Consider the following 14,069-nt stretch of genomic DNA (forward strand, 5'->3'; position numbering starts at 1 on the left):
TGTTGACCTTAGATTTTGCATCCTCTCTTAACTGGAGAACCACCCAACTCTGCCTATTCTTCATTGCAAGTTTGTTTGTTTTCATTATAAACAATAGAAATGATTTTGCATGAAGAACCTCAGTCTATGATCCAGCCTGTACTGAGTGGCCAGATTATTATGACCACCCCATCAGTACTTTGTTGGGCCACCTTTTGCCTTCAATACTGCGGCGATTCTTCTTGGCATTGACTCCACGAGATGTTGAAAGGTGATGCGAGGAATCTGACACGATGCCTGATGAATAGCACTGTCCAGTTCTGTGAGATTTGATGGTTGTGGAACCAGCTGCCTGATGGCTCTTTTAACTTCGTACCACAAATACTCAATTGGATTGAGATCTGGTGATTGTGGGGGCCACCTAAGCAAGGTAAAGTCTCCCTCATGTTCTTGAAACCACTCCTGCACAATACAAGCACCGTGGCATGGTGCATTGTCTTGTTGGAAGAAGCCATCTCCATTGGGATACGCCATCAACATGATAGGATGAACTTGATCAGCAATGACACTTAGGTATGTTGTGCTGTTCAGACGTTGTTCCACACGAATTGAAGGGCCCAAATCATGCCAGGAAAACATGCCCCAAACCATAACACTGCCCCCACCAGCTTAAAGGGTTGTACTCATGCATGTGGGGTGCATGCTTTCATGCTGTTTCTGAGAAATTCTCACTCTGCCATCTGCATGATGCAACTGGAAACGTGATTCATCGGACCACATGACTTTTTTCCAATGCTCGACTGTCCAATCCTTGTGTTCCTGTGCGAATTGGAGACGTTTTATCTTGGTAACTGCAGACAGCAAAGGTGTTCGAACAGGCCTTCAGCTTCCATATCCCATACGACGTAGTGTAGGGCTAATTGGCCTACAAATGTCAGGTGGTCATAATAATCTGGCCACTCAGTATACATATATATATATTGTTTGCATAAGGCAAGTATACTAGAGTGATTAAATTTGGGAGCTCTGAAGTCAGTTTGCCTGTGTCTGATTTCAGCACTTTTTCTTTAGTTATACTAGTTTTCTCTATATATAATAAAGGCTGTAATCTCATCCACTTTATAAAATTGTTAGAAAGATAATCACTCCCAAACTCTCTTGGACATAGAGTAGGAATAAGAAAATAGTTTTTATTGGGCTAAACTAATAAAAAGTTAGAGATGTTTGTTACTAATCAGGTTATCTTGATACATAATTTTTTGCATGCTTCTTATTCTTATGTGTCTACCCTACTAGAGTTTAAGTTTGGTTGGGAGAGGTACCATCTCTGCTTTGCTTACACCATGATATCCAGTTTTTGTCAGTATTTGGCTTATGGTAGGAACTCCACTAATATTCATTAAGTGAACAAGTAAGAGAATAAATGCATCTGACTAATTCACTAATTACTTTACACATTTGTGTCCCTTCTGGAATGTTGTAGCTATTCCAAAAATTTTATTGAATTATACTGATTATTTATTTATCATGATTATTTCAACATCCTCTCTATGAACTCATATCAAATATTAGCTTCATGGTCCTTTAATTTGTATTCCAAAATTGACCTTATTGTTTCTTAAGCAGCTCTTTCATATGATCATTTATACCCAGAGCCTTCTCATTTTTCTCACCCTGAAGTTCTCATTCTCTGATTTCTTGAATTCTGAATTTCTCCTCCTACTCTATCCTTCTTCCTCTTTACGGCTTTATTTTTGCAAGCTGATCAACTTTATGATGCCCTTCAATTCCTTAAGTTTTTTTCTAGTTTAACAGTCCATTAATAATCCTAATCATCAACCTCACCATCACTACAGCTATGGGCTTACTCTCTTTCCTGCGGGTTGTAAACATATCAGTCAAAAAAACACTGTTCTTAGGTCCTTCAGTTTCTACACTTCTCTGACCTTCTTCTATAATTGCCTTGTAAGTACGCATTTCCAATATAACCCAAGTACTTATTTCCTCTCCTCCTGGTTCTGAGAGGTGGGATCATGGAGAATATCTCTCTTGATAGGCTCAATTAGCATCTATTCAACTTCCAGGACCTGCCTTGTATTGTGAATGGATGCTGCTACGTACAGCTCTCACTGCAGACTGTGGCCTTTCCCAGGACAGTTTACCTTTTTACTCATTTGTGTGTGTGTTTTCCCCATAATCAACATAGTAGAAATAACATAATCAATAACAATTTGTGAATAAATATAGGACATTAAAGTAGAATAATATTAAATACAGCCACCAATAAGTTATATGTAGATTTGTTCTTGCACGTAGACTATTAAAAACTTATCTTCAGAAGCTCATAATCATTTGATAAGTCTGGGTGAAAATTTAAGCAGCTGAGGATGAACTAATTTTTTCATGTAAGTGCCTGTCTTGAAAACCTTGTCAATTTGTCTAACTTCTGTGAACATGTTTCCTCGTGTATTAAATAGAAAAAAAGTAATTTTAAATATGCCATTTGGTAGTTATAAGAATTAAATGAGATAATACTTTGCATGTGCTCTACTGTCAAGTCTCATGTAAATGTAAAGTAATGCAAACCAACTTTTTAACATGCTCCAAACCCACTGCCTTCTGAGTTTAAGGTTTTTTTGTTAATATCATCGTATTAAACCCTATGAATTTTCTGTCATCTTATCTTGTTGCTGAATGGAAGACACAGATACTGTAGTAGATTCTAAAAGTGTTTGTCTCCACCCTGGCCAGTAGGTGTTTGGAACATCTTCCCATACACCAAAATGTTGCAGGTTTGATTCCTAGTCAGGGAACATACCTAAGTTTCAGAATGGATCCTGGGTTGGAGAACCTATGAATGTCACTCTCTCTCTCTCTCTCTCTCTCTCTCTCTCTCTCTCTCTCTCCCCGCTTTCTTTTCTCTTCTCTCTCCCTCTCCCTTCCTCTTTCTCTAAAATAATTTAAAAAACATATCCTTAGGTTAGGATTTAAAAAAAAATTGTCTCTACATTTTGAAAACATGTAGGTAGAAATTTAAGAAAATGTATAAAGAAAACAAAATATGACACGATAATTATATGCTAATACTGACTTTAAAAATATGTTAGAAAACAATAAGCTTAGAAAAGTAGGCCTGTAAGTTCAAAGGAGTGGTTATTTTAATAGTGTATTTTAAAGAAATTGTATAGAAATAACTCATATGTGAGAAAATGTAATCCCTCTTATGTTACAAAGGTTATAGAATCTTTGCACAATGTTGTTACCAGAAGTGGTTTATGTCTTAGAGCTCCAAAGAACTATTTTTGTTATCTTCCTTGTTACTCTAAAGCATATAAAAATGTTAACATATCCATTTCTAACTATCTTATGTTTTCAAAGTTACAAACATAAAACAAATCCTGAATAAATTATCCACACCATACAAAAGAATTTAAAATAAATTACTGAATAAATTGCTGATGTGATAAAATTGCATATAGGAAGTGTTATTTTGATATATTTTCACTATACCTAGGTAATAAAAACTGCTTAAGGATACAATCTACCATTTCATACTGTCAGAAATATTAAGAGGCTATTGTTATAAGTTCTCAATAGCTTTCCTTAAAATATGTTAAGGAGATTCAACTTAGGCAAATTTTAATGAGACATATTGTAAGTTACATATTCTATACATACATTTATATTTGATTCACAAGTATGAGCTTAATATTTAAAAAAACATAGTTATGAAATATATTGCTTCTTATATTTTGGTTAAAGATGAAAATATAATATTCTCACCATATTGGAATAATTCTCAGATTCCTTGTTTACCCTTTAGGGTACTACAAAATAACTATATTACATGCACACAAAGAAGATAAGGAATATTTAAGGGAAAGTGCAGTAAATCACTTCTATGGTAACTAACACCAGGCTGAGCTTATATAATTTTATGGAACAAGTTTAAAGGTATCAAACTTTCTCAAAGTTTCAGTCAGCCCAATTCCATAAGCTTTTATGCTTTTGTAATAGCAAAAATTAGACTGATTTTAAGATAGCTATCTCAATCAATGTAGATGAAAGAACTCAAAAGAGTAAGTTGAGAAGTAAGGACACTAATTTCTGCTTTGTCACTGTCTGATTTGGGTGAAAAATATTTCTGGTGTTTTTTCTTCAATTACAAATCAAAGAGGTTATTTCTGTTTCTAAGGATCTACTCCTTGCTCTAAATTATATTAATAATTTGATTGTTTTGAACCTTAGAAATTTTTGTGGTAATATATGTACGAGGAAATTGTCAAAAACAGACATGTAGTTTAATCACCATTGGTTGCAATAGAAAGTGATAAATGGCATAGGTTTAAAGGAGAAAAGAAAGGTAGAGAATACAAGGGAAATGCAAATACAAGGGAAAGCCACTGTTAAATCATGAAGTCTGGGAAAAAGAACTTAGTGTTTGGAGACTAACAAACTTGACCTCAATTAGCACTGAGTTTCAACAGTCAACTACTTCACCTCTGTGGGCTTTATTGCCCCGATTTAAAAGTCAACATGATGGCTTATAATGGAATTATAGTATTTTACATGACATTATATTATACTCGAGGCCAATGCATGAAATTCCTGCAGGGGGCTCAGCCCTCGCAGCCATGGCACCTGCCTGGGCCCTCGCAGCCCCAGCTTCGTCCGGAAAGTGGTCCGAAAAGACGACCAGAAGGTCATTAGGCTGTCCGGTCTAATTAGCATATTATGCTTTTATTATTACAGATTAACATATAATATATGTTATACAAATACATAATATATATCTAATGCAATTGCATGTTATATATTTTCTAATGCTCAATATGTGTTTGTGTCCATGTGTGCACACATTTATATCCTTTATTTGAGCTGAAGATGTTGCCTCTAAGTGCACACTATTTTTGTTGTGCTGTGTAGCCATTAAAATTTTAGTTAGGATATTAGTTGATAAAATGTAACAATTGTAGATAAAGGGAAACCATTTATTCAATAATGTTGGAGGTGCCACAGAAGATATAAAAATAACTCCCTAAATTATGTAAGTCATAAAAACTACCTCTAGAAGATTTACATTTTATTTGAGAATGAAAAATAAGACGTCTTGAATTAGATTGTTATGTAGCAAATTATCTATAGTTTAACCTTCGAGAGATTTATCAATTTTAAAAAATGGGATAATTGTATTTGCAAGTGATTTGAGATACATAGACTTGTTCAGCATTAATAATGATCACTGTATTATTTCATGTACTATTGCATTAGCTAAAATTTCTCATATAAAATAGAGAGGCGAAGAATGAAAAATCAAAGTGAGTAGTGACACTAAGGTTGTATAAAAATTTAACCTTCATGTCCTTTATTATTCCATCCTCCCAGGAATGGAGGCTCTCTTCAGGGCTGACATGTCCTATGCAATTATTACACTGCTCTATTTTAAAGATTTATTTATTAAAGGCCATGGATTAAACCACATAAAGTTGGTCTTTTTTAGAAGCCAGTCAGACTTTAGGAGGGCAGTTAAAGGGATAAATGTCATATGGTAAGTTTTAGAAGGCATTGTACCTGAAGATAAATAATTTTAAAATTTATGTTCATCTATGTTTGCCACTCAAGGTTAGGTTATGTTCTCTCTCTCACCTTTGTAAGTTCAGTTATCATTTACAAACTTTTTTCTTATATGATGTTATTCACCATAGGATTTGGATCCATTTCTGCCAAATTATTTTGCTTTCTTATTTGCTTGACTGAAGAAGATTAAGAAAATTTGTAAAATCCTCTTCCTTTCAAAAATTCAATATTGGGGTGGGGGAGGCTCAAGATAATATTCATTGTTGTCTTAGGTTGGGGTAATGTATGGAAAGTGATACATACTTACAGTCACCACTTTCATATGTTTTATCTGTTTTTCTACCAAATCCCAAACTGGTCAATACAGAATTTTTAGAAGAGGGTGAATAACAAAAATCAAAATAAAATAGAAGAGACTTGTAAAAATGGGAGCCAGTATATTTAGGGTTCTAGACTCTTATTGTGCTCTTGAGTAAATCCTTTAAAAGTATATTCTGGACAATAGAAAAGGAGTGTTTATGGTACCAGGGAAATTTTTTTGGAAAGAATCTATCTTCTGTAAGCCCAATATTTTTTTTTAGTTATTCTAGAAGTTGATATTTATTTTCCCTTTTATGAGCAAAATAGATTATTTAGTACCTACAAGCAACCAAAGTCTTTGTAGTTAGATATTGTGGGGCTCTTATTTTTAATTATTGGGTGAAACTGTGAATGTTATATGTATCCATCTTATGTGGCTTTATATTTTGTTTTCCATGCTTTCTCAGAATTGTCTATATAGGTCAATTGCACAGACTTAATATTTTCCTCAAAACAGAATCATTAGTCCATGTGACCATTAAATGGTAACAATTTTCTTTTTTTTAATACATATTTCTGATGATGGCTAGCTGAAATGTGAAAGTTTTTCATAATTTCACATAGGTAGTGCTTGCTCTATTTTTATATTTTATTAGGTTATTTCATAAATTATAATAAGAATATTTAGAGAAGGTTCTAACTTAAACTCACAAAGCTAGAAAGTTCATAGTTATATTTGTCATTGCATTCTAAATTGCACCAATGTGTTAATTAGGGTCATTTGAGTAATAGTGTAATAACTGAATTTACTTGCAACTGTTGCACTATTCCACTGAAATATAAGGAGATAAACAATCAAGAAAGAAGAGATCTAGTTTAGATGGAATTTTTTACATTCACTCACATAGCATTACTCATATCCAACCATTTCTTTAATGTAGCTGTATGTACTTATAATTGGAAAATTGTGCCAGATGGCAATTTATAGTCCTGTTAGTTTAATAATTTACCAATATTTCACTCGAATTGTTTTTCAATTAAATCTCATTTTTAAAGGACTTATCTAATAACACAACTATCAATTTCTGTGCTATGCAATTCTGCCTTTGCCCTCTCAATGATGAATGTCGTTAGTATTAACACTTCATAGAACTTCATTTAAATTCCTTGCAATTATTTTAGAAGTACAAGTAGAATTGATACATGATATTTCCAATAATTTTTGTTATAATTTGAAAGGATTATTAAAAACATTTTTATTTTTAAAAGGATAAACATATTGATCATTTTCTACAGATCACTGAAAATATTCATTAGGAGTCAAATAGAAATATACCCAACAATTTTATTATCTGGCAATCAGTAATATGCCACATTATCATGTTCTTAGATAATTTTTTAAAATATCGGCGTGTTTTATCCATTTCTTGTCAATTTATTTTGTAATACAATTCAACATGTCTTAGTAATTTTCTCTTAGAATGGCTGCCTGAAATAGCAGAGTATGTCCCAAATATTTTTTTTTTTGTTTGTGTAGTCTTTCTTATATGACTTAATAGATTATAATACACCCCAGAGCTTCAAAAAGTGGAAAGTTTCCTAATAATAATTCAATGGTGAAGTTGTGTAAAATTTTGGAAGATTAGGTCTTCATTCTCTGTATAATTCCTTGTGGTCAGATGTGTAATGACATTGTCTTGAATACCAAGACTCATTATTAATTTTCTTTGAGTAATTATGAGAATTATTATTTGTATCACATAATTTACAACAATGCTCAAATTTTTTATACTATTTTGTTTTGGAAATATCTACATTGTTGGAGTAAGCAACATAACTGCAGAAACCATGGCTTTTGTATTTTCTCAGGAGCAAAACTATAAAATTCCTAGAAGACAACATAAGAGAAAATATAGATGACCTTGGACATGAGGATGAGTTTTTATTTACTTATTTTTAAATTGTTATTTATTTATTTAGTTTTTTTACTTTAAATATATTTTTAATTTTTCAATTACAGTTGATATACAATATTATATTAGTTTCAGGTGTACACCCCAGTTATTAGACATTATATAATTTACTAAGTAATCATCTCGATAAATGTGACACCATACATGGTTATTAATATATTAATATATTATTGCCTATATTCCCTATGCTTTACTTTACACCCCATTACTATTCTGTAACTACCAATATGTACTTCTTATTTCCTTCACCTTTTTCACCCATCACCCAAATCCCCTCCCATCCGGCAATGGTCATAAATGTTCTCTGTATCTATGAGTCGGCTTCTGTTGTACTTGTTTGTTTATTTTGTTTTTTAGATTCAACTGTTGATAGATATGTATTTATTGCATTTTATTATGTATATTTTTGTCCTTTTGAGATGCTGCACCAGTGCAGGAGCTCAGAGGAAATGAGTCTGAATGAGTCCCCACTTGGGCCCTTTAAGAGGAAAGCCTGAGACTCCAGCATCCCTCCATCTCAAGGCACATACAAGAAACAATCAAAGAATGCATAAATACATGTAACAACAAATCTATGTTTTTCTCTCTCTTTCTCTCTCCCCTTCTTCTATCCCTCTAAAATCAATAAATAAAAAAATTGTAAAAAGATATAAACAAAAGATTAAACTTAAAAACCCAACAATAATAAAACAATCAACCCAATTAAAAATGGGCCAATGACCTTAATATACACCTAACTAAAGAAAACATGCAGATGGCATTAGAGAATATGCAAAGATGCTCACATCATAGTCATACGGGAAATGCAAATTAAAAACAACTACATGTCAATACACTGATTTGAATGTGCAAAATCTGGAGCACTGAAAACACCAAACGCTGGTCAGGATGTGGAGCAGCAGGCACTCTCATTTATCGATGGTGGGAATGCAAAATAGTAAAGCCTATTTGGAAGGCAGTTTGGTGGTTTCTTCCATAAGTAAATATACTCTTATCAAACAATTAAGAAATCACATTCAATAGTATTTATCCAAAGGAGTTGAAAACTTATATGCATACAAAAGTCAGTATACAGACATTTATAGCAGCTTTTTTTATGAATGTCAAAATGTGGAAGCAACTATTCTTCAGAAGGAGAATGGTTAAATAAATTGTGTTATCTAGACAATGGATTATTATTCAGCTTTAAAAAAAGAAATGAGCTATGAAGCCATGGAAAGACACGGATAAAACTAAGTGAAAGATGTAACTTAAAATCGTATTGTGATTTTTTGTATTGTATTATACAGTTGTAAGAGATTTCATATATCTTATAAATGGTAGAGGAATCACCAATGTCTATAAAACAAACAAACACATAAATACAAGTAAAATATATTACCCAGTTTTAAGAGAAATAATGTGATGTTTTATATTTTATTTCATTTTTGGAACATATGTAATCGTAGAGTTGGGGAGATATATCTAATAATAAATAGCTTTATGTTCAAATGCAGTCATTTAAAACTCCGCATTTTAAGTGTCTTAGTTTGGGCTCCCCAAAGCAGACCCTGGCCAAGGACCTGTTCACATGCTTCATTAAGGAAGTGCTCCCAAACAAACCCAGTGAAGGACTGCAGGGAGAAGGACAGAGAGAAGAAGTCAAGGAAGTAAAACCTTTATTAAATTTGGCATTGTACATAGGTGCAATTTCAGGAAAAATCTCAGAGTATAACTTTGGCCTGATACATCTGAGAAATTCTAGCCTCAGGGTCAATATGCCTCAGAAGCTATCTCAACCAAGGGCATGCAAGCTGAGTTTTATATTATTACTAGAGGCCTGGTGCATGAAATTCGTGCACTCAGGGGGGTCCCTCAGCCTGACCTGCACCCTTTCGCAGTCCGGGAGTCCTCAGGGGATGTCCAACTGACGGCTAAGGCCCGCTCCCCTCCCGTCAGTTGGACATCCTTAGCATTGCCATGGAGGTGGGAAAGGCTCCTGTCACTGCCACTGCTCTCGCTAGCCGTGAGCCGGGCTTCTGGATGAGTGGCGATTCCCCTGTGGGAGTGCACTGACAACCACGGGGCAGCTCCTGCGTTGAGTATCTGCCCCCTGGTGGTCAGTGCACATCATAGCAACCCATTGTTCTGCTGTTTGGTCAATTTGCATATTAGCCTTTTATTATATAGGATACCCATCAGTTCTCAGCAGAGGGCTACTAGGATTGTACATGTGGGATGATGGACTGTATCTTTTAGGTAATTCAGGCTCTTTTTGGTATCTAAGATATCAAGATCAGTTTTCTAGAGTTGTAGCTGTTGACTTTTGGGAACAAAAGCAAAATACCACCAAAGCTAGAGGAATTGAATACAGAAATGCTACAATCAATCTGGAAGTATCTGGGTGGAAAAACAAAAGTGTTGATTGCAATAAGGTTGACAGACAGTGCCATCCATATTTATAGGTAGGCATCTCAGACATTGAGACAATAATGATATCCTTTGCAAACATAGCTTCATAAGTAATGGGACAGGTTAATGCATTTTAAAACTTTGAAAGTTTTAAAATGGTGAAATTTGACATAGAGTGTTTCCTGATTATATTGTCTCTTTCTCATCCCTGACTCTAGACACTTAGAATGTTAATATTTGCTATTTCCTATGTTCTATGTTCCCTCTTTTTTCTTTTTTTCATGCTACCAAAATGTATACCTCTTAATTATTTTACCAGGTGACTTATGCCCATATATAAGAATAAAGAGATATATCTATTAATTAAATGCATCCTTAAAACCAAAACATCCATACATCAAACTCAAAGGACTTGTTCACTATGCTGTCCAGTAAAAAATTAGGTACTTAGTCTGCATCTATAGTGTGAAATTCTCTGGGCTCACAACTTGGTTCCAGAAACCATTCATTATCTCCCTGTGTCTGTGGAGGGCCTCTGGACTCAAAACTTTTTCTTTTTTTAGAATTCCTGGTTTTCATATGGTGTCCTAATTCCCATAGTCTCATGCTACCTGATCATATATGTCACAACATTTCCAATATAGAGATGATACTAAATTAATGAAGTTCTCATTATCTTGTGAATTGGAAGTTTAGGTAATATAATTGATTTATAGACTTTTATTTAACTACTAGAGGCCCAGTGCAGGAATTCATGCATGGCTGGGGGAGGGGACATGGGAGGTTGGCCGGTCGGCCCCTCCCCTGATCAGGGTGTGGTGGGCTGATTGGGGCAGGGCTGGCTCGGAGGGGGGGTGTGTCCTGGGCGGTTGGAGGGCTGGTTGAACTCTGGTAGAACTCCTGGTTGAGGGGACAAGTTGCATATTATCCTTTTATTATATAGGATTGGACAAATAAAATCATTATCTTAAAAAGTAAAATCTTTATTAAATTTGGCATTGTACAAATATATTTGAATACCCACCCCAACAAACCTCATGTGAAAACTTAGAAAGTTTTAAAATGGTGAAATTTGACATAGAGTGTTTCCTGATTATATTGTCTCTTTCTCATCCCTGACTCTAGACACTTACAATGTTAATATTTGCTATTTGCTCCAGGTATGATGTTAAATTTATCGCTTCATACTGCCTCTGATATATTAGGCTATGCCATTTATTTATATCTTTCTTTCATAAACCTTCATGAGTTTTGCTACCATTCATTCATTTTGGTCCCATTTTCATCTAGAGACTGAAGCAGGAGTGATTTACAGGGTTAATGAAGGCCCAGGCTTGTGGCCTTCTTCACAGTTTTCCTGTCCCTATTATAGATCACACTGACACTTTTACAAGGCTAGGCATTTGTTTATTAACACCCTGTTTAGAATTTCTCTGTGCTGGTTCTGCAGCAAGCCTGAATTAATTAGATTTTGTTGTTGTTGTTTTACTATTAGCATAGAAAAATGATATTGAAAATTTGCTACTGCTTTTTTAATGTCCTTAAAATTATTCTCTGTTTGCATGGGAATATGGAAGAAAGATGAGTAAGCTAATTGTCATGCTGCTAAATTTATTTCATGTAGCTTTTGCAAGCCAAATAATCCATCGTACTTTGGTGTTTAAAAATAAAGTCCTCTGATCCAATAGTTGTGAAATGTTATTGCAAAGTGGGATTTCAGTTAGAACCATTAAATATTTAAGAAATCAATAAAAATAGTTATTTGAAAACATCTAAATGCACATGATCTTCATATCATTCTACAAAGTTATAGAATATAGGAAAGAACCTCTTTGGTCTAATTTAAAATAATGGGAATGAACATTGTTGATCCTGCCACAGACACCTTCAATTCTTTATTTATTTAGGATTAGAAGCATCAATATGAAATTAATATACAAATTTAAGTATTACAATTCCACTACATGTCCAAATACAAATTAAACAATTGCTCTAAATTATTATTAAATTAATAGATACCTTTTAATTTAAAATAATACAGTAAAGTTATTGGTAATTATTTTACTTTTCTCTAGTAATAAAATTTTAAGAGTACTGACTATATCTTAGTTTATACTAGGCGAGCTTACTTCTCAAAATAAAATATTCAGTGATAGGTATAAGGTAAACAGAAATAGTTGTAGTCCTTCTTTAGGATATTTTTTTGTTCTGTGTCTTTTAGATAGTGAACTAAAAACAAAAAAGAGGTAATTAGTAAATGTAACTGTATATTTTTACCTCCTGTAACATTTTCTCTCCTGATTTATTTCATCAAATGCCTTTTAATGGTTTGTCACCAAATTTGATTTGTAAAGGTCCCTCTATGTTTTTCAGTTTTTAAATTTTAAGATTTTTAAAATAAATTTTGGGATAAGAATCACTTTGGAAGCTTGTTAAAAATAGAGTTAACCAGGCCATATTCCCTAAACGCTTATTGCATTGGGACAGTCCCAGACATCTATATTGCTAACAATCACCACACCAAAACAGTCATCAGCAAACTTACTCAATAAATTGCTAAAAATACTCCACAGGAAGCCATTCCTAGCTCCCTTTTAGTGCCCCAAATCTTTGTTGAGTAACTTGCATTTAATTTACTATCCTAGAAATATAAATAAATTGGTGGAATACTGCATAAATAAGAAACATTTACGATTTGCTTTTATTTCATAAGTACATATTCTATGAATTAATAAAACACATTAACATCATCACTTTACATATAATAAAATTATATAGACTTCTAAATAAATTATTTAAAATGCCATAATGCATTGTTAGGTCATTTGAATTTTTTGCTTAATTTTTAATCTTCTATAATGCTCTATGAGTTAGGTATATGATTAAAATAATGCATTTTCTAAATCTGATGAAAAAGTTCTTTTTTAACCTCATAAACTTAATATTGCATTAAATATCTTCTATTATAATTTTTTCTTTCCTTTCTTCCCTCCTCTCCCCCATGTTCTTTTCTTTTTTTTGCATTCCAGTAGGATTTTATTGAGATAAATTCACAAAAATCAAGATTTTACCAACCACCTTTTGTGAACCTTATAAACTCAGCAGAGACTCTGGTTCATATTTCTGTACACACTACATAACATATCCAAACAAAAACAGAGCACCACTGGAATATCAACAACAAAAACACCAGCAGGCATGGTTTTATGCTTTTTGTGTGTGTGTTTTTGCTGTGGGCAAAAAAATGTTGAAGAGGATTTTGAAATTTTAAAGCTTAGGGATGGTATTATTCTGGTATTTGTGTTTACTTTGGATATTACTCTCTTATATAAACTAAAAATGAAGTTTAATGAGTAGTTGACTACATTTTTAATTATATGTATATCAGTTTTGTTGTGGGCAGTGGGGAAAGCACCAGGTGTTAGACACCTGGGGTTAGACTGGACCTGGTTTCAGCAACCTTGGTACTTGAGTTCTGAATAGGAAAGAATTCAGAGTCAATACTCAAACTATAAGAGAACATCTCTATGTATAAATAAACTAGGGGTCCAGTGCATAAATTTGTGCACCTTGAAAGGAGCTGTGGGCTTCAAGGCTGCGGTGGGCACAGGGGTGGGTCTCAGCCCATCCTCCATGCCTCCACCTGGCACCTCCCACCACAGCCCCTGGTGCCCTGTCTGCTGGCAGCCCCACTCCCACCACTGCCGCTCCCATTCGCTGACGGCACGGAGCAATTGGGGCCGGCACCAGCAGCGGGTGTGAGCAGGGCTGGTGCCATCAGTGGGGTCGAGCAGTGGCTGATGCCCTGATTGCCCCTCAGGAGCAGGGTGAGAAGCCCTCAGAGGCGAT

This window comes from Cnephaeus nilssonii, assembly GCF_951640355.1.
Source record: "Cnephaeus nilssonii genome assembly, chromosome: 8".
In the NCBI taxonomy this organism is placed as follows: Eukaryota; Metazoa; Chordata; class Mammalia; order Chiroptera; family Vespertilionidae; genus Cnephaeus; species Cnephaeus nilssonii.